Source organism: Pezoporus occidentalis, unplaced genomic scaffold (genome assembly GCF_034315485.1).
Source record: "Pezoporus occidentalis ecotype Australia unplaced genomic scaffold, CSIRO_AGI_Poc_V1 ctg1, whole genome shotgun sequence".
Taxonomy (NCBI): Eukaryota; Metazoa; Chordata; class Aves; order Psittaciformes; family Psittacidae; genus Pezoporus; species Pezoporus occidentalis.
This window is the reverse complement of record NW_026912778.1, coordinates 3,420-23,603: the sequence shown is the minus strand read 5'-3', so window position 1 is coordinate 23,603 and position 20,184 is coordinate 3,420.

The following is a 20,184-nucleotide window of genomic DNA, read 5'->3' as shown; positions in this document are numbered from 1 at the left end:
ATTATCACAGTTGATGTATTATTGCAGAGAGGCAATGAGTCTAGGATTCCTGTTGTGTTCCCACTGAATACACATTATTATTATTCAGTCACGCACTTCCAGTGTGATTCCTATATTTCAAAAAGCAGATAGATGGGAAGGGGACAGACAATCCATAGTAAAAACCTGGGAAGTGCTAGGAAGGAAATATGGTGAAGTAAATCTTCCAGTTTTGCCAGAGGGATTCCTTACCATGAAAATACACAAGTTAGAAAAATAAATGCAACAACAAAGGAAACTTTAATGAAATGAAATTATAGAAAAAGTAAGAGAAAAGCTGAATTCTAGTACCTAAACAAAAGCGTGAAGATTAAGATAAAAATGCTGGTATAATTATGCTGGGTGGGTGACAGAACATGGATTAAACAGCTAAGAAAGTATTGGTTGGAGCTATCCCTCAACAACAAAAAGCCTCAGGGTAAACTTGGCTTGCCAATGCTTGCTGTGGAAGCTATAGATATAGTGGCTCAGAACGTTTATGTCTCCTCTCCAAAAATAGTATTATTGTAGGATTATTTCTGCTAATCATATGACATTCCATAATCTATTTTTGCTAGACACGGTACAGCAACTGTGATGATATCAGATAGTCGTGATTTGGTTGTGATGTTTAAACATTCTTAAAAGCGTGGTTCTTTGACTGTGTAACAGCAAGCTCAGAGCATCTGTAGTGAAATAGTCTGGAAAATGCAGTTCAAACTGCTAAAAGCATGCTTTAAAATGCAAGCTGGTACTTGGCACTATTAAATTACAGTACAGCACCCTGGAAAATGGCACTGACACTTGAAAGTAGGATTCCCAATTGCTGAAGTGTTGTTTAATAGAAAGCTTTAAAACCAGAAAGGTTAGAAAATCTTCACAGCCAGGGGAAGTTGTGTGCATCTGGGTAAAGTGTTTGGTAAAACATGGCCCAAGAGACAATGTTCTCTTTTGAAGTGATTTTTCACTCTGAAGTGTAACTACAAAGCAGGCGTATCCTGTGAGGAAAGATCTCAGGATCTTCGCTGGAGTTGTGTTCTGGGTCTCAGCTCCAAAATGGACCTAGCTACTGAGGGGTGAGTTCAAGGTATATCAGTGAAAAGGACTGAGCAGAGTATTGTGGAGACTAGCCCTTATGGTAGTCTTTTCTTCATCCTTTAACTCTTCAAAGCAATTTGGAAGCTGCACACTAATCTTTAAATGTTTCATCCTGTCAGTCATAATTTAATGGGCAGTTTTCTCTGTGAAATCCGCATAGTGTTGCCACATAAAGACACTTTTGGTGGGAGCAAGAGTAGACGTGATGCTTTGTAGATGCTGGGATCCAAACTGAGAATGTGCACTTTGCCAGGTGCCCCTCTCCCTCCTGCCCTGCATATTATTACATCTATTCAGTGGCATATATTGAGCAGGCCAGACTTCAGGTGGAAAACATCAAGACTCTGTGCACCTTAGCACATCCCTTTCTGACATTAAAGGTGTTGATTTATGTGACGCTTTTCATTTAGAGCAGTTGAAGTAAATTATCTGCCAGCATCTTCAAGTCAGCTATATTCGTGTCATTCAAAGCATCATCTTCCCTGCCTGTCACCCTACCGCCTCCAGCTGAACACAGTTACACACAGGTCCCAGGTCCCAATTCTTAGCATAAAATAACATGTACCTATTTGAATATGGCTGCACAACAGCTTCTCAATGCCTGCATTATCTATGTTAAAGCAGCAGGAAGCCAAATTAATACAAATATCAGTTCTCAACACAACACTGGTGGATACATGATGTCACTGTCCAAGGGCACAAAGATGTGCTTCTGACACCTTTCTGCTTGTTACGCTTCTTGTACTGTTGAAATTAAAGACACCGGTAATTTGCTAGGTATTTTGAATCTGAGCAAACTGGAGGCAATTATTATACAAGGTCATAGGAGAGCCCGAGGCTCCTGACTTAGTGTGTTTCTCTGTTCCAGTTAACCTGTAGAAGCTGTTAACCTCTAAATGCTATGAAAACAGCTACTTTTTCAAAGCTATTCCAGGGAAATGCAGACATCAGGAGGAAGTTTCAAGCAGCTGGGTTCCAAAATGTGTTATATTCTTTTAAATAAAATACAAAATTGTTACAATACCATTCTGAATGTTTTATTATGACTCTGTAGTAGAGGAAAACAAATATGAATGGGACTTTTAAAACAAATAACCAAATAGTGGAACATCTGCAGTTACAAAACCAAGATTTCTACACACATAAAAATGCAAGAAAAGGGATGCTCTGGTTAGCTTCACTAGTCACTACATGAGATGTTAGCTGTCATTTACCTGCCACATTTTCACTCTTATTTGTAGTCTTAGAAGTAACAGTGGTTTTTATTCCACTTAGTGTCACATGAACTTCAAAACATACATATTTGTAGCCATTTATAACTAAAATAACCACTAGTGTTCACCTGGGTGACCTAATAGGAGAAAACCAAGAGTCTAGAATAGGAAAAAAACAAGAATCTAGTAATCTGTACCACCCAGATGTATCCAGGTGTCTTATTTATTTATTCCTCCAAGAAAATCCTGCCAGAGCACGCACATTACAAAAATGCAAGAGGGACACAGAAGATCTGCCCAGGTATTTCTATACAGTGTAAGCAAATAATTGAATTACTGGATCAATTTAACAGTTAAATAATCCAGAACAGGAATTTTGTCCAAACATGTCTCTCCCTCTCAATTCTCTTTTAGGGAGACTTAGATGTGACTGCCTGGAAGTTATTCATAGACCAGCAAGTTCGTGGTTTGAAGTTTGAGAGTAACTAGCCTTCTGTCAGCTGATGAAGAGCAAAGATTCTTCCTTTGTAGCTCATGCTCTGTTTCTAATCAGTCAAACAAAGCAAGATTAAAGGGGTGGAGTACAGGAATTAATTTAATGGAAAGATCTTCAAACTGCAGTAGTAGGAATAGTAAAGAATTTGAGTCTAGGGGAGGAAGTAAGAATATGGGGGGAAAAAAAAAGGTAAGCTTTTTCTACAGGGCAACTGAATTTTCTACCCTTGAAAATACTATCTACACTATTAGGGTTGTTTGAAGAGGAAAAAATAAATCAGAATCTGAGATGCTGGAGTCTAGCTGGTTAAGTATGTATCATTCAAATGTAGATGCCCATTCTACCACAAAGCTGCCTTTTTAATTGCTATAGGTTGTTTAAAAGCTACTCGGGATCTTCAGACTGATTGAGAGTAATAATGGTGAGCTGCTTACTGTGAGGAATAGTCCCTAATTTTTCTGCCCTGCTGTTTCTTACTAGTCTATTTCTGGAGGTGGAGACACTCTTGAATCCAGTGTTAAATCAGTGGGGAATTGGGCTCTTTAAATTTATCTGCAGATTATTGCTCATTGCCCTTAGGTTTAGGTCATTTGATATCCTGGCTCCTGTACATAAGCACTCAGCAGTGCTGATCAACACTCACAAGCAATCTATAGAGCAGGCTGCATCTTGGAGCTTTCATAGACTTTGCATAAAGACCCTATGGCACGAAATTATGTGCCATATATATATATATATATATATGCAGTTAATTCAGATTACACTCACAGTTGTTAATGCTGTGGTTCACTATCAATTCCATACTTAAGTTTTTGGAGGTCCTGCTCTCTCAGCTATAACTTGTGCAAAGTATTTCAGCAGAGACAATGCACTGCAAGTAACTTATATTGTGGGTCATGGCCAAGAAATATTACCCAAGAAATGTATGCTGCTGTCTGTTGAAAGTCAGACCTTTCTCGAGAGCAGTGATATACGTCCAGGTAAGATAGGGGTAGAGTCTTGCCTTGAGTCACTACTCATTCTTCAGGGCTTTGTCATGCAGGGTAACAGCATGTCATATCATGCAGGGTGACAGACAGTTCAGGGCAGAACCCCAATGGCTTCTGTCTTGGTTCTTGTATTCCCAGTTCTTTTTTTGTTCCTCTACATTGTTTCTTTTTTAATACTTTTTTGCTCTCAGGAATTCGTATTTCACCCATTAGCCACTGAAATTATGGACATCTGAATAGTTAATGCTTACATTCATCTTTTTCTTGGGCTTCAGAATAATTTTTTTTAACTGAGCAAGAAAGTTTTCCACCCCCAGTTACTTTTCAAGCTATTTATAGGAAAGTAGTTATATAGTAAATCATACCTGATCTGTATTTTGTCTTTACAAAGACTTGCATTTGCATTAGTGTGTTAAGCAGGTCATAAATGTTTCCTGGGGAGGTGGGAAGATTTGAAACATATTCCAATCCAAGAAGTCTTTGTCTATATCAGCCTTTCAGGACGCTCTACAGTTGGCTGCTGAACAGAATGCAGTCATTTTTATTGCATCTTTTAGTTACAAAGACACCTACAATAAATGAATCGTGATGTTATGATGTTAAAGTCAATGCCCACCAGTTATATGAAGGAAGCCTTGGGCAAACCTTGCCCTCTGTTAAGATGTAGTAGAGTCTAATTTTCTTCTGCAGACAGTTCTGGAGAATGGGGCAGCTGCAGTGCTTACCTGTTCCCCTCTTCCCTCTCTACCAGGTGGCCTACAGCCCCTCTGCAGCAGGGTGGAAGCTTCATCTTGTTTCCCAGGGCTTCACAGAGCTCTGACAGAGAAGTGGGAGGAGGATGACATAAAGGGGCAGGATCTCAAGGGTTCTCCTGCTACTGCAGTGCCGCCCCTCATCTGCCTTTACTAGAATGATGCAATGTCCTGTGTCACTACACCACATGTTATGTGAGTGATGTAGGTTGGGATTCAGATGGTGCCCCCTAACATACCCCATGAGAACATCCGTTGCCATCATGCATGACGTACCTGGAAGAGGCAAGGGAAAGAGTTTTACCTCATCTTTCTCATTCACATAGAAACATCTCTAGCCTTGTAAATAGAATGAGTCTAATTTCCTATCGTAAAATGCTGAAAATTAGACAGAAATACCTTTATGTTCAGGCTAATAATGAGATACTTCATGAGTGTTCAAAATTTAATGGAGGTTATTCTTTCTCATCTTTAAAGGGAAGGGAGAACTTTTGTACATTACAATAAAATGTAGCCATACAAAAGCAATCAAATTCTGAGTGCCAAGATAAATAAAAAGTTATTCACAGTCCCAGGATGACTGCATACAATTATGTTCAATCCTAGATTTGATGTGAAAGAATATGCTAATTAAGAAATCCTTTAAATGAGAATTTATTCTAACTGGGGAAAAAAAAAAGCTCTTTATCAGAAAAATGAGATTTGATGGGAGTCTGAAAATTACTGTGCATCTTTTTACTGTATGTAAAACTGACAGAGGAGCAATTTCTAAGCCTCTGATGAATGATCCATTGTGACCTGAAATGCTTCTCTTCTGAATAAACACTTGAAACTATAGGTCATTTAGGAGAATTAGGGTATACTGTGCTAGGTGCACGCACGAGTAATTAAATGATCTCTGCAAACTGATTTGCCATACATCTGTCTTGTGTGTGGGAGTCAGTAAATGGCTCAGTGCACTGATAATGAGACTGAAATTTTATTACAGTTCCATGGAAGTTTTGCAACAGGCTGCATTCTACCACATACTCAAGGACTTTAAATGAATTCCAGGCAGAAACCAGGTCTTACCCTCCTACGTGTCCTAACTACTTAGCTTCAATATTTTTTTGTTATGCTGTCTTAAACTTTCTTTCTAGTTAATAAGTCTTACAGCTCCTTTGGGTAGTTAAATGCTGTGCTAATGGCAGGCAGCTCCAGAGGGACCTCACAGATCTGAATGGGGGAAAAAAGGAAAAAGGCAGTCTTTACGTTAGATTACTCTGTTAAAGCAAAGTAAGGCTCTAGAGAAAATAATAATCTGTGCATATGGGATAGGGAGCTCAAAATTGGCAGTTGCAACTCCCGAAGGTGAAGCTGAAGCTGCTGGTTCTATTTTAAACCGTAGTGTATGTGCCCTCTGACAGCACCAGTTCAACAGTGCTGGGTGTTGGAGTAGCCTGAATACTGGCCAGGCTTTCCCAAACAGCGTTTCATACTGCAGCTGTGTTTACCTACTGTTAAACAAGTGGACACAACCTTTCAGCACTGTTGTTGAACATTAGGATATGCTAAAGAGGGTGAAAAATCTGTATTTCCTATAACCTGTAGGTTTTCTTATCTGTAGATGACAATTTACTTAGCATGACACCTACAGGTGCTTAGCATGACACAGAATCCTTGGGTGAGACACCAGCTCACCATCAGTTATTGTGTGTGGACCTAAGCAGCTAATACAGGTTTCAAACCCCACTGTATTAACCATAGGCCTGAATACCAAATATTTGGTTAACTTCTAGGTGCCTAGATCTTTTATAGTTATATTTCATCATATTGGCAACATTCGGTGGTACATGCAAAATGGGTTTTGTTTTCCTCTGTCTTGTATTTTGCAGAGAGGTTTCCAGATGCTCATTGAGGTGCTTATTGTGAACGCTGGATTGTTTTACTGTGATTTTGGTAGAGGGCTCAAACCCTGACTGTGCACTGAGACTGAACTTTTTCCAACCTGTTGAATTATCTTCTGTACTATCATTGTTGGACATGGGTTACTGAATTCTGTAAAGGAAATTTATTGCTGGATTTGTTTCTGGGATATAGATTGGAGTGAACAGGAGTAGTAGTTTCAAATTCATACTTCCATGTGTTTTCTGTAACCATGTAAACAGCTGTTTTGTCATATGACAAGCTTGGCATATTCCACAGGTACAAATGTAGGAAGATTGAATTATCCATTAGTAGATAAGAATCAAGTTCTGTGAAGTTTTAAATAGAAATCTGGAAAAGTAACATTGATTCCCAGGAAATTAGGACTGAATCTATACGCATCATTTAAAGCTGCTCTTAAGTAACTTGTTGCTTAATTCACTCTAAACTGCTAACTGGGCGTTCTACACTTGGCCTTTAGTAACAAAGCAAACCACATATAAATTAAAGCAAGCTATTATAACTGCATATCTAGATTATAGATAGATTTTTGTTATTATTTTTTTCATCCAATAGAAAATAGTTTTGGAAACTGAAGTCGGTCTTCTTAAATATATATGCGGTCACCCACCCTTCTAGACACTGCCTCTGGCAGAAAGAGCGCAGGGCACACAGTAGGATGCGCTGAGGCAATAATAGACATGAGAAGAGAGCAGCAAAGCAGAGGAGAGCTCCACCTTATATCTCTTCTCTGCAGTTCTGCAGTCTGTCCAGATAGCAGTTGTTACGTTTCTTTTTGAGCATGTGGGAATACCACATATTTATGGAAAGGCACAGTGGGTTTGGGCCTTAACACCTCTTTCATAGCCAATGTGTAGCACACAACCCTCCATCCTGACCTCTTGAAGCAGCTTCCTTGCTACAACTTCCAACTGCATCTTATGAGTGCTTCCTTTCTCAGAGATTTGAGGGAGATTTCTGCAATTCCAGCAGAACAACACATTTCCTTTGTTTACAGGAAGATAGTGTATGCTTCATATCAGTTCCAAGAAATGTTTATTATTGTTTATCCAGAGGCATACAGAGATCATAGTGAAGATTAGACATTTAAGCAAAACTCCCATCTTGAGCTTTATCTCAGGAAGATCTTGAGTTGCATATCTGGCCTCTTAAACTCTTCTTTTTCCTTGCCTGTTTTTCTCCAACGCCTCACCAGGATTTTAATAATTTAACCGCTTTGATATTAACTCTCCCTTCTGAAACAGTGACTGTGTCAAACGGCTTTAGGAAATGCTGAGCTATTTGGCATAAGCAGACAGAAACACGTTCTTTCAAGATGGAAAACTGAGCTTGCTTGCACTTTGATACTTAATTGCTTATAAACAGGTGATTACCTTAATGTAAGGAAAACATTGTCCTTCAGCTGGTTGAGCTGGCATTTAACCATCAAGCCATGGTTTATTTACACCAATTCTTTATGCTTGTCTGACACCTTTATTTCATTTAAACACAAATTTAGCACCACACTTCCCACAGGCAGGAGGATAATGGTGGTAAGACATTGCTAGCTGTTGTTAGTGACAGCCTATGAAGGTAAGCATGTGCTCTGTGACAAGAGTGCAGATGGACTGTCTTGTTGCTAAAGTCAGTTTGGAGGCGTACTCTTTAACATGACCAAGGACCTTTCATAGTAGATTGAATCCAAGGTGGTGTATTCCATTTGCATTAGTAGCTAATACCTGGTGTGTCAGAGAAAGATGTAAGTGGATAGATTCTGCCAGCTAAACTGGAACATAATGTACCCTCCAAATTATGTGATTTATAATAGTGGTAAGACTTATTGAAGACTGAAGTGTGATCTGAAATAAAGTTTGCAGACACAAAAGGCAAAATTTAGTATTAAATAAAAGACAAGACAGATGTAACATTTTTCACTTTCAAAAAGGCTAATCAGAACTGTTTAGAAAACTACAAATTCTGTTTTTGTCATGTGCCCTGTTTTTCTTCCAATATTCAGAGCTGTGCTCTGTGTTGCTGTAACATCCAACATCTATAGCAAATTGAATCCTTAAGATTTATTACCCCTTTCTGAGTTTTAACATGTGGAGTGTTTCCATTCCTTGAAAAGTTATTTTGCTGGTATCATGTCACACAGCTGTGTAATCATAGGAGCTATGAAATTCAATAGAATGTGTTCCTTAACATCTCCAACAGAGCTTTTAAAGCTTTGGATGGAGCAGATAACATAATGTTGTCTTTTGATACATGAAATAACTTTTTAAATTCCAATTTTTCATTCATTGCTAGAGATATACAGTGACTGTTGCTCCATCAAACAGAACTTCAGCATAACTGTCTTATGTTTGGAAGAGTCCAGACTTTTTGTCTAACACTCAACCACAGCTAGGAAAATAAGGCAGATTTGATATACACTTCTGCTTTGTTCCTGTATTACACAAGGTAAAAATTAAAATGGAAATAGCATGACAAGATCTGTGCAATCCATAAGTGAGGTTGAACTTTGTGCATAGTAAGATATTTTTTTGGTTTTGAGACCAATTGCTTCAAGTCACAGGGTAAAAGCAAGTTGGTTTTAGTAAGCATTAAAGGAAAGTTGATTTATTTTTTGTCAGACTAAAAAAGACTGCAGTGTTCTGTAATTTGGATTTGATATTTCAAAAGATTTGTTGTAGAAAAAGCAAGGAAGGATCAGTGAAAGCTGATGTTTGTTATCTGTAAAGCTTCTCTGGTATGTCTGTGATAGAATCTTCTGCTGCAGCATCTCTCAGCTAAATCCTTGTGTCTGTCTTCTGCAAATAAAATGCAGATAAATCAGTTCTTGACAGCATTAATAAATGTGAATATGGCAAATGTGACCACTAGGAAGTCAATAGAAAAGTCCTGAGAGGACATTTAGAGCATAATTACCTGAGTATTTATTACTTTTCACAGCAGAATTTTATCTGCCTCAGAGAAATATGAAATACAAAATTGATTATTTTCTTCAGATCTGCTCCTTCATCTGCTTAATGTCATCTTAATTTTCACAATGCTTAGCTCTTTAAGTCAGAGAAGCTACCTGTTAGTTCTCACAAAACTGCATGAAACGTAACATCTGCCTGCAAGAACAGGGCTAACATTTGTCAGATCAGCTATGTTGTAATTGAGCTTTGCCTGAGATTGGCTTTGCTTCATGGTGTCTAGTCCCTCGTTCCTTTCCATTACCTATCCCAAGAGCATCCGAGGAGTGCATAGGCAACTTACCGGCTCAAGGGATTTGCTCTATCGGTGGTTATCACCCTCACAGAAAGAGCCTGAAAACGGTACCTACCCAGCACAAAATTATGTCCTCTGCACTCAGCAGGAAAGTTGTAGCAACCCAGATGGAGCTGCCAGAAAAACAGAGACATGGGTCTCCGACTGCAGGGAGTGCCAGAGCCTTTCTCTGTCTCAGATGTGACCAGGTGGATGATCTGTTCAGCCCGGTGGCAGAGATGACCATTTAGCAGAGCCTGTTGTCATAAGGTTTTAAACTAAAAGAGGGGACATTCAGGCTGAATGCAAAGAAAAAAAAATTCTTTACAACAAGGGTGGTAAAACACTGGCACACGCTTTTCAGAAAGGTGGCAGATGCATTATCCCTGGAAACATTCAAGAGCAGGCTGGATGTGGTTCTGGGCAACCTGATCTAGTTGAAGCTGTCCCTGATCATTGCAGTGGAGTTGGACTAGATGACCTTTGAAGGTCTCTTCCAACCCAAACTATTCTATGAGTCTAAGTTTCTGTTCTTGGGTTTGACAAAATGCTGATTAAGATGTTAATGAGTGTGCAGGTATATGTATTCCTATGTGTAATAACTGTACTTACTTTGTCCACACTTCATGGCTTTCTCAAAGGGAATGTGTGCTACTAACGAATATTTAAACCTTTAGTTTTAAATAATTCTAGCAGTCAGAGCTAGCGATGCTTCTTAAAACAAAACCAAACCAAACCCAACCCAACCCAAACAACCAAAGAAAAAAAAACCTTGTCAGCATTGAAGGCACTACAACTGTTCCCCCAAGACAGAATATTTTCCTTTACAGAGAGTATATTTAGCCCAAGTAAACAAGTGCCAAGGCTAACATACATGGGAAGACCAATGGGAGAAGAGCAAGGAACATCACTAAAGAAATTATTCAATATATCTACTTGAACAATTCCTATCTATGCATATGTGCCTAATATAATGTACAGTCCATGAGGAAAAAGGAGTAACCAAGACAGCATTAGTAATCACAAAAGGATAAGAGTTGAGCTTACTGTAGTAAAAGATTAGGTTAAAGATGACTTACACCAAATATTCTCATTTGGACAGGACCTGGTGAAATTTAAGCTTGGTTACTTAGGTAAATTGCTTCAGCCATCATAAAGGCTTCTAGTGACCTTGGAGTCTAGAAATCTGTTTTTTAAAATCTTCCCCTAAACTTTGAACATATATAGGAAAAGACCATAGAAAAGGACAGCCAAACAACTACACAGGTGTCATTGCAAACATCCTGGAAAAATACCAGAATATACGCAAGCAAGCAATTTGTAGGGATCTAGAAGATGACAAGGAGATGAGTAACAGGGAGCATGGATGTACTAGTAAGAAGTCATGTCAAGCTGATCTAATTTTATTCTCTGACAGGGTGAAAAAGGAAGAAGCAGTGGGAGTCAAATAATTTGACTTTTACAGTTTTTTACGCTCCCTCAGCGTGTTTAACAACTAGGAAAATATGCAGTAGTTGAGATCATAAATAAATGTAGAATTGGGAAGAAAAATCTGCTTTAGAATGGAAAATCAGTGCTTTGACATCAAACCAAAAGAATCAAATATGATTCTTCAAGGACCTTGCATGAGTATAGTACTATTCAGTATTTTCACCGGCAATTTTTATGAAGGAATAATGCTTTAACTGTGCAGATGATATTAATTCAAAAGGTTGCAAGTGCATTGGAAGACAAGATCAGGTTCTCAGACTCTTGAGAAATTATCTAACAACTTACTTGAGATGAATGTCAACCTCAGAAAGAGAGACAAGACTGCCTGGAGAGTAGAATTGTAGGAAAGGATTTATGCATTATAAAGGACTGCAAGCTAAATATGCCTGAACAGTATCATCCTGTTAGAGTAAGACACACCAGAGTGGATGCATCATCAAAAATAGTCTTGAAATAGGAGCCTCCTACTCTGTTCAGCACTGAATTCTGCAGATCAGGAGGGATGTACACCAAATACCAGGATCCAGAGCAGTGAGGCCAGAAAACAGGTTAAGACAGTATACCGACAGGTTTGGGGTAAATGACAGTGAGTTCAAAGTTAATGATGACAAAACTGAGGAGAGCTAAGTTTTCAGTTACAACAAAAGGTGAAATTAAAAGAATTAAATCCCCTTCCATGTACTGCAGTTAGGGCAAGTAGTAATGGACTTAAATGATAGCAAGCAGATTTAGACAAGTCTTTAGAGAAGGTTAGACTATATAGTTTAGTACTGATATTGGCTGGGCACTGATGAGATTATGTCATTCCCATCAGGGGCGTTGATTTAGAAACAGACTCAAGAACTATTAGGGATGACAGTTCTCCCTCTGGGCCTCACATACTGTGATGTTCATTATTGTCCTTGCAATTTCTGCTCCTATAAGGCTTTTTTCCATGGTAAAATGTGTAAGAATGCTATCTAATTATGTGGACAATTTGTGTGCTAGGGCCACTAATTTGTTCCCAAGGAAAATTGAAACAAACCTGAAGCAGAATGAAAGAGCTGGACCTTAATGTAGGTAAAATGGTGTAAGAGCCAAGCACTAAAGGAAAGCGTGTGCTGGAAATGAGTATCAGTTTGGCACCTTATTGTAAGCAATGTCTGCTAGAAGGCTTAAAATCCAACAGTTATGCATAAATAATTTTAAATATTTAAGTAACCTCTTTTTTTTTTTTTTTCCTTTGAAAATATGCGTACATTGTAACAAGATCAAGCACTTTGCTTAAGGTGATCTGTGTTTCTCAGTCCTCACTAGTACTAAATCTGTATGCTCTACTTTGTAGAAAAACTGGGTCGTTCTGCAAAACTGAATAAATCCCTTTAGGTTGCTAAATACTTTCTCACTCAGAGGTACCACATTCCTGCATCCTATCCTTTGGCAAATGTTTACTGCAGTGAAATGATAATTCACTTTTTCAGTAATAAACACGCAGTATTTCAAAAACATAGCAAAGCACTATTTTAGAGAAAGAGGGCCAGGTAGCCAGTGATTTACTAACATTGCTGTTGCAGTTATCGTTGCCTGTGTGTAATACTGGGCTTTTGGTTTGGGGGAAACATTAAAAATTCTAAGGGTGTAAGAAAGACCTGACTCAGCCCAAAACTGTAGGAAGATTTCTACTTAGTGAAAAGTGGCACCAATAATATAGATGTAAAGTCATACATTCAGGTGGTATAGTATATAATCACTTAACTGGCTGGTATCAAAGACTGTTAATAAAGTAATTCAGTAAGTAGAATATTAGGAATATCGTCTCAAAATCTAAGCTATATCAATGAATGTCACAAACTGCTAAAATTGCCATTTCCATTAACATAGCGCAGGCAAGAGAAAGAAATTTATCTCTGCTCAGATTGACCTGATTAAACGCTACTTTGAAGTCTTTTGGATTTATATATTTAAGTGTACTGTTGATTTTCTTACCTATCCACACAGGCAATTGTTTTATGGGAATTTAGATTTTAAAAATCAGTAGCCATAAAGGCCAAGGCAAAGCAACCATCTTAGTCTGAGATTTTCATATATGAATGGATAAAACAAAACTGGGAGCAACCTCTTCTAGAGCAATCCATAGCATATTTGGTCTCAGGTAATCTAAAAATAAGCACCAGTTTAAAGGGCATACACGGTGAAGTATGGGCAGCTACTTTAACCTTTTGAGCAGCTGCTGACTGTATTCTTACTGTGTTTATGTGGGCACAAAGAGTCAGTGGTCTAATCCTACTCCTTGAAGATCAATTTTGGCTATCCAGTGCCATTTGTCATCTTTTCCCATGTGTTTGTACTGAATTCCCTGTGTAAAATAATAGAAAGGAAACTTTCGTTTTGTCATGAACAAGGTCTGATAGAAATGAGACATTTCACAAGAAATGCTGATGAAAATCTTTTCAGCAATGTACCGAAAAGGTAGGTACAATGGAAGAACTATTTCTGTGGAATTTGCTTTCTTGATGAAAGTGTCAACAGTGACTGACAGCAGAACTCTCACTGCAAAAGCAGCATTGGCTCATCAGATTCCTTTCCAAGTATAGCAAATGCTGGATCTTGAGTCATAATGAAGGTCCAATCATTATGGCATAACAATTCTAACTAAAAGTATAGGCATTGACAAGAGCTGGTTAGATTTCTAGGTGGTGTAAGTAAGTGCAATGTATGTCATACTGGACCTCAGCTGAAGAGCACAGTTTTAAAATCTTTGTATCTTCCTAGAAAATCCCAGTGCCAAATTTAAACTCTTGCTCATACGTAGATGATTTCAGTATCTAAACATTTTTAATTATGCCAGAGCTGGAAAATTTGGCCATAGGCTCTATTTAGGAAATGTTACTGAATTACAAAATCAAAATGCATGGGCAATTGAACTATTGGCAGTGTGGCAGGTCTGCAGTTCTTTTGATTATTGTGGTATGCATGTTGTCTTCCAGAGCCAGTGTTAATGTGTAAGTAACTGATCTGGATTTACATCTCTTCATGGCTATAGTCAGAGATGACAGATGTATTCATTGTGCTTTGAAAGTCAAAAGAAGAATCTTTACTTCCCAGTAGAGGCATATCTGTAAAAATTCCTAGCTACCTGATTGCTCTAACGAGTTGCACTATGGCTCCTCTCAGTATGGCTAATATTAATAAAATACATAATCACAACCACTATCACTACCTCTGAAACATTTGGAAGAGGAAGTGCCACAGGGGTTGTCCTACTTTTCTCCTGCCTTCTTCTATCAAGTTTAACAGCAGCAATGAGCAGTTTCAAAAGCTAAACATTTTTTCTAGTGAGGTAATGAAGATTTCTAGTTTGGATTTTTTTTTTTTTTTGGTAACAACTATGTTTTTCTTAAATCTTCTTTGCTAAATGTCTTGGTGATTATGAGGCAACTGAATCACTGTTCTGTCATAATCATATTATTTTTCCATGCCTCATTTCTAGGGCCATGTGGGTTAAAGTATTTTATCCAGAGAAGTTTCTTGCTTCAAAAGTAGTGACTCCTATGATTTTTATTCTTCCTTCTACAGTCAGGATTTACACTTGAGAAGAGCAGTCAGGGTCGCTGTTTTTAGATACACCAGTAGGATTAATTAGCCATTAATTACTTAAGAACAACACAAATCCTGACTTTCTGAAGTCATGAACTAGGCAAAACCTGGATTAATGACATGAGAAAATCAACAGTGTTTTTCTCTCTAAGGAGAATGTAACACTTAATGTAACAAGTGTGGACATGAATAGGTAGAAAAGGTATGCAACAGTGGCTGAGTACTAAGTTACCTTACCTGAAACTGATATAAGAAAGTGATTTAACCCTTTTGAGTGTTTGAGCACATTTTGATTCAAATGTAGTTATATTAGAAAAATTACATGTAACTTTTAATCTCATCTTAAAAAACAGAGTGGAGGCTGAGAGATTCAAAAATGCAAATGCTCATGAACCTTATTCTCTGTGAAGTCACTTCATAGAAATACTTCTAGTATTCATTAGATTTTAGCTAAAAACTCAAGAATATGTTCTGCTTGCACGTTGGTTTTAAAGTCAATAATTTGAACTCTGTATTTTTTTCCTTTGTATGGTTATGTCTTAACAGTTTGATTAAGATGGAAAGAATTCAGACACTTTATTTCACATAAATCTACTCAGACCTATCAATAATTTAACTGTCAGAGCTGACATTTAATGAGATTTCTATTAGATAAGGAAGTGTGGGTTACAGTGCAAGTCAGGGCAAGTTGCTTTGTGGCACCTGCATGGAGAGGAGTAGAGCTGGAAGTGATGCCAGTGGAAAAGCATGGAGGGGTTTCTAGCCAGCCAGGGGGGAGTGGGGCAGTGAAACACCACTGACCTGACTGGTCACATCAGGAAAACTCTCAAAGCAAGAGGAATTTGTCTGGCCAGAGCCATATGTGATAGCTTCTGCATTAGGTTCTTCAGGAGGCATTTCTGTCGTGAGGTAGTTATGCTTTCTTCTGGTTTGGGGTGTGTTTTTTGTTTTTTTTTTTCTCTTTTTTTTTTTAGTTGGTTTTGTTTTGTTTTTTTTTTTTTTTTTGTGGTTTTTGATTGTTTTTTTTTTTCCTGTTACTGACAGCCAGTTTATTGCACACTCTTGTCCAAAGGCCATTAACGCAAGTTTTGGCTTGAGGAGACCTGTTCAGCCATGGCTTTAATGTGGAGTGAGATTGCTTAATGGAGACATAGTGAGTAACAGTTATCATGGTTTAACTTCACAGATGTAGTAGTTCAAACTAATTCCCTGGTTCAGTATTCAGGACTAGAGTATGAGCAAGGTAGTGTGAGTATGGGCACTTGATATCATGTCCTTAAATGGGGTGGGAGGAAGTTAAAAAGTGAGGAGAGCCTAAGGTGTGCTGGCTGAAGCCTTATCATAATGTTTGCATATCTGTATAAATTCATCATTTTCAGTATTAAGAATCTGACTGTACAGAAAGTCAACAAACAAGCTGAAAAAAGAAACATATCCTCTATTGCTTTCAGTCATCTTGGGTTTCGTTTGTAACAATATCAGATAAAGCTCTTGCAGGCAGTCTTATATCATGATTTAAATAATGCAAAGACTGTGTTAAGCCTATTAACATCAGCAAATGCTGGGTCAACCTTGTCTGGCACCATGTTTACAATACTTGAACTGGTATGTATTTAATTTCCATTATCAGGTTAAATGTTTGTTTAGCAATAATAATATTTCAGAAGCACCGAATCTTTACTCAGCTTTTTTAGTTTTCTTTCAAATAGGTCAAAGCAGAAAACTGTAGAAATTAGAGAGGATAACAAAGGGTGGTTCTTGATCTTCAGTCAGGTGCTGTCTGCTTTTAATCAGTCCCAAAACCGTCTTTTATTGAAACTAAAATCAGACATTGTAGCAATGCTGAGACACTGTTTTCAGCTCTGTTAATTATGTGCATAGCTGAACTGCTTTTCGCTCTGCTTCTGTCTAGATAGACACACACATTGCACAAAAATAGGTCAAATGCTACTTTATAACTAGAATGTCAAGATATTTATCATGAGCTAACCCAATAGTGGCTGTTTGAGAATAGGCTTGGTAAGGGTTACTAAGCATATGTAATGTATAATGTACTGCAACACATTTATTGATGTAGCGGGTAGCCACTAAGTACTGATAACCCCTCACGTGAGGGTGAGCCATGAAAGACTGCTGTGTAAATTAGCATGAATGGTTTCCTGTTGTTGCCTCTATCTATTTTGGTGGGAATATGATTTGCAGCTCAACAAATTGTGGTTTTGTTTCCATCTGATGGCACAGATCTGCAAAGAGGACTAGGGCCCTGATCTAGACTTCAGTCCTTGGGTACTCATAAAATACTAATAATTCAAGTTGGCTGCAGTCTTTCTGCAGTATGACTTGGTACAGCAGAGACAACCATGCAGGTGTATGCCATGTCTTCTGTAAATCTTCTTTCACCTGAGGAAGCCTGGGTATGTAATAGTTGTAATGAAAACTACTGCATGTACATCCATGCATATCTTTTGACAAGTGCGAACTACTTCTAAGTGCTAACAGCCATCTTTCATATATTGTTCTGCCCAAGACTGTTGCCTGTCTGTAGATCATAATGAATTTTACTTTAGACTTTAGCAAGGCAAGTCAAAGAAATAAATCTGAAAATGTTAAAAAAGGGGAGATCATTGAAGTGATTCTGGAAAGTAAAAATGAAATAGTGTTTCAGTTACAGATGCTTAATACAACAGACTCATTGGAGTGCTTACAGATCTCATACGTGTGCTGTCGCAGAAATATGCTATAAATACCTTTCAAGAAAGCATGAAGGTAAAGGTCATGCTAACATATGTAGCGAACACCTACAGTATAAATCATTGCAGCTCAGTTTCAGTCAGAGCCACTGTTTTCACGTTGCTTGCTCTCGCATACATTTCCATTCTGAAAATGTGGAGAAAACTGACATTTCAGGGTCTTGACAATTAACTGCAGTGAAAGAAAAAACCATTCTTCCATTTCAACACTTTAAAATACATGTGATGTGTGATGGCCCATTTGCGCCTATGGATTTGAGAGGGACAAATAATCCATGCTCCAGTGGGTATAAAATAATCCCTCCCATGCACACCAGTGTGGAAGAGGTGAGGCTCTTGGATGCATCCCTGCATGTGCCTATGCATCAGGGACACATGGGGGCTGGTGGGTGCAAGGCTGTAGTGAGAACAAGGAGCAGAGAGGGAGGAATGTGCCATTGTGTGTGTTTGTTTCCTGAGCATCCAGGTACTCTGCACATCAGTGATCTTTCTTCCATATGTGAAGATATATTCTTTTGTAAGAGAAATAAAGATTTGCTTCTGCCTAGTACATACTGCATATACAGGCAACTCAGTCAGCCAGGCTGCGGTTACCTTTAAATGAGGTTTAACTGGAACTGCATATTTACACAAGGAGACTTTTTCTTACATTTTCTTTTTTTTTTTTTTTTTTTTTAATACAAAGATAGTCTGGTTTCTTCTGTGGCTTGCCTTCAGCTGATACTTGGTTATATGAAGTACTTCTTATGTTCCAGAAGAGTTTTCATGTACCTCTGAGCATGGCTTTAAAACCTCACTTATTCTGTTCTCTGTTCTTCTGGGAGAAATATAGCTAAGAAATGAGTTTTGGGTGATGAGGAGATATATAGGACACTGAAAGTGAGATGAAAATTAAACATTTCAAACATTTCTGATTTCTGAAATAGAACATCTAACTAAAAATTTGCATTATTCTATAGCACTTCAAAAGTGTCTAACTTTTACTGTATATCACTTACTGCATCTATGAAATCTGTGCTTTTTCAGAGCATGGAAACACTCCAGTTCAATCAGCATATCAGCTAACCTAGTGCTAAAATTGCAGAGTGCTACCTGACACCAGTAATTATCTTCTCAAATTAGTGTTATTGCTGAGGTGTTCCTAATACTGACCTTCATTTAAATTCCTTCAAATAAGGGAGCTAGAAGTTGTAATGATTCTGTAACTTCTGAAAATAATTTGATTGCTCATGTTTGAAATCCTACCTGTTTGTAACATTGCTATAGGCATGAGCACAATACTGTGCAAATAGAAATTTCAATGGTATTTTTCAGGATTTCTAATGCAATATAAAAATTTAATAGTATAAACTTATTTTTAATAACCCGTTATTTGCTCACAGCCTTCCAAGTTAAAGGTAAGAATTAGCTCAATTCCACATAAAGCCTGTGGAATTACAGGTGTCTTCAGATGCAATTAAAGACTGTTTCTATTTCATTTTCTCTGTTCTCTGGTATTACTTCATCATTCTGTTCTGAACTATTTTCCAACTAGAAGTGAATGTCAATTGACTTTTCATTTGGTGTAGCAGAATGCTAAGTAATATTATAAACCTCTGTTCTGTACAGCCATAAAATTTTGGAAGTATACCTCCCTAAGTTCTGAGTATACCTCAGGAAATGAAAGAATCTCTCTGGACTATTTAAAGTGAGTGGCTGAGAGGATTGCTGATAGCATTTATAATGTGAAATTTAAAATAGCCGTTCTGTATTTTTGCTAAAACTGTTCCTCCAAAGAATATTCTTCATTTCACATAATCACCCCTCAGTTTTCTGAGCTGTAACTTTGTCAACTCCAGGTTCACCAGATTCTTCTTCTTTCAAACTTCTCTTATAGATATTCAAGAGCCAAAAGGGAATACGAGAACAATGAACAATTGTCTTGTAACTATTTGCATTACATTGATATCTCTAAATACATACATACATACATAATTCCTCAAGCAAATTCTTCACACAAATTGAAGTATGTTCTTGGCAGTGCTTGATTCTGTTTATCAGTCATGAGCTCAGAATATGAGAAGCATTCTTTTTAAACAAACAGAAATCTACACTTTTCCTATTAAAAGCAGCTGCTATAGCAGGTACTACTTATGAGCAGGAAGAATACTGCTTTAAAAATGGGTCTTTTTCATTAAACATGAAAGCTCAGTCATTGCTCTTAGAGATAACGTCTCTGTTCTTGATAGTCAAGTTATTTGGAAACCATAGATCCACACTAGTGCTTTGTTTGTAGCTGAAGTAGGAGGAAGAAAATACTTGCTATCTTGAGAAATCCTTTTTTTCTTTCCATTTCTCAATTGGCACTTGGTTTGGAATGTCAGACGACTCAAGCTTCTTACTACTGTGGAGGTAGAGACGGGGCGCCTTCTCGGGGATACCACAGGAGAGCCCCGGTTCCGGGTGGAGTTCGTTTCTCTTGGGATCGTATTCTCTTCCCTTGTTATTTTCCCTTATCATTGTTGTAGCTGATAGTAGCGGTGGTGATTTGTTGCTGGACTGTTTTTGTCTCAACACACTCTCTCGGTTCCTCCGGGAGCGGGGAAGGGGAGAGCCCCGGTGCGGCATTGTTGTTGTTGTCAGCTCGGCACCACTCACTGG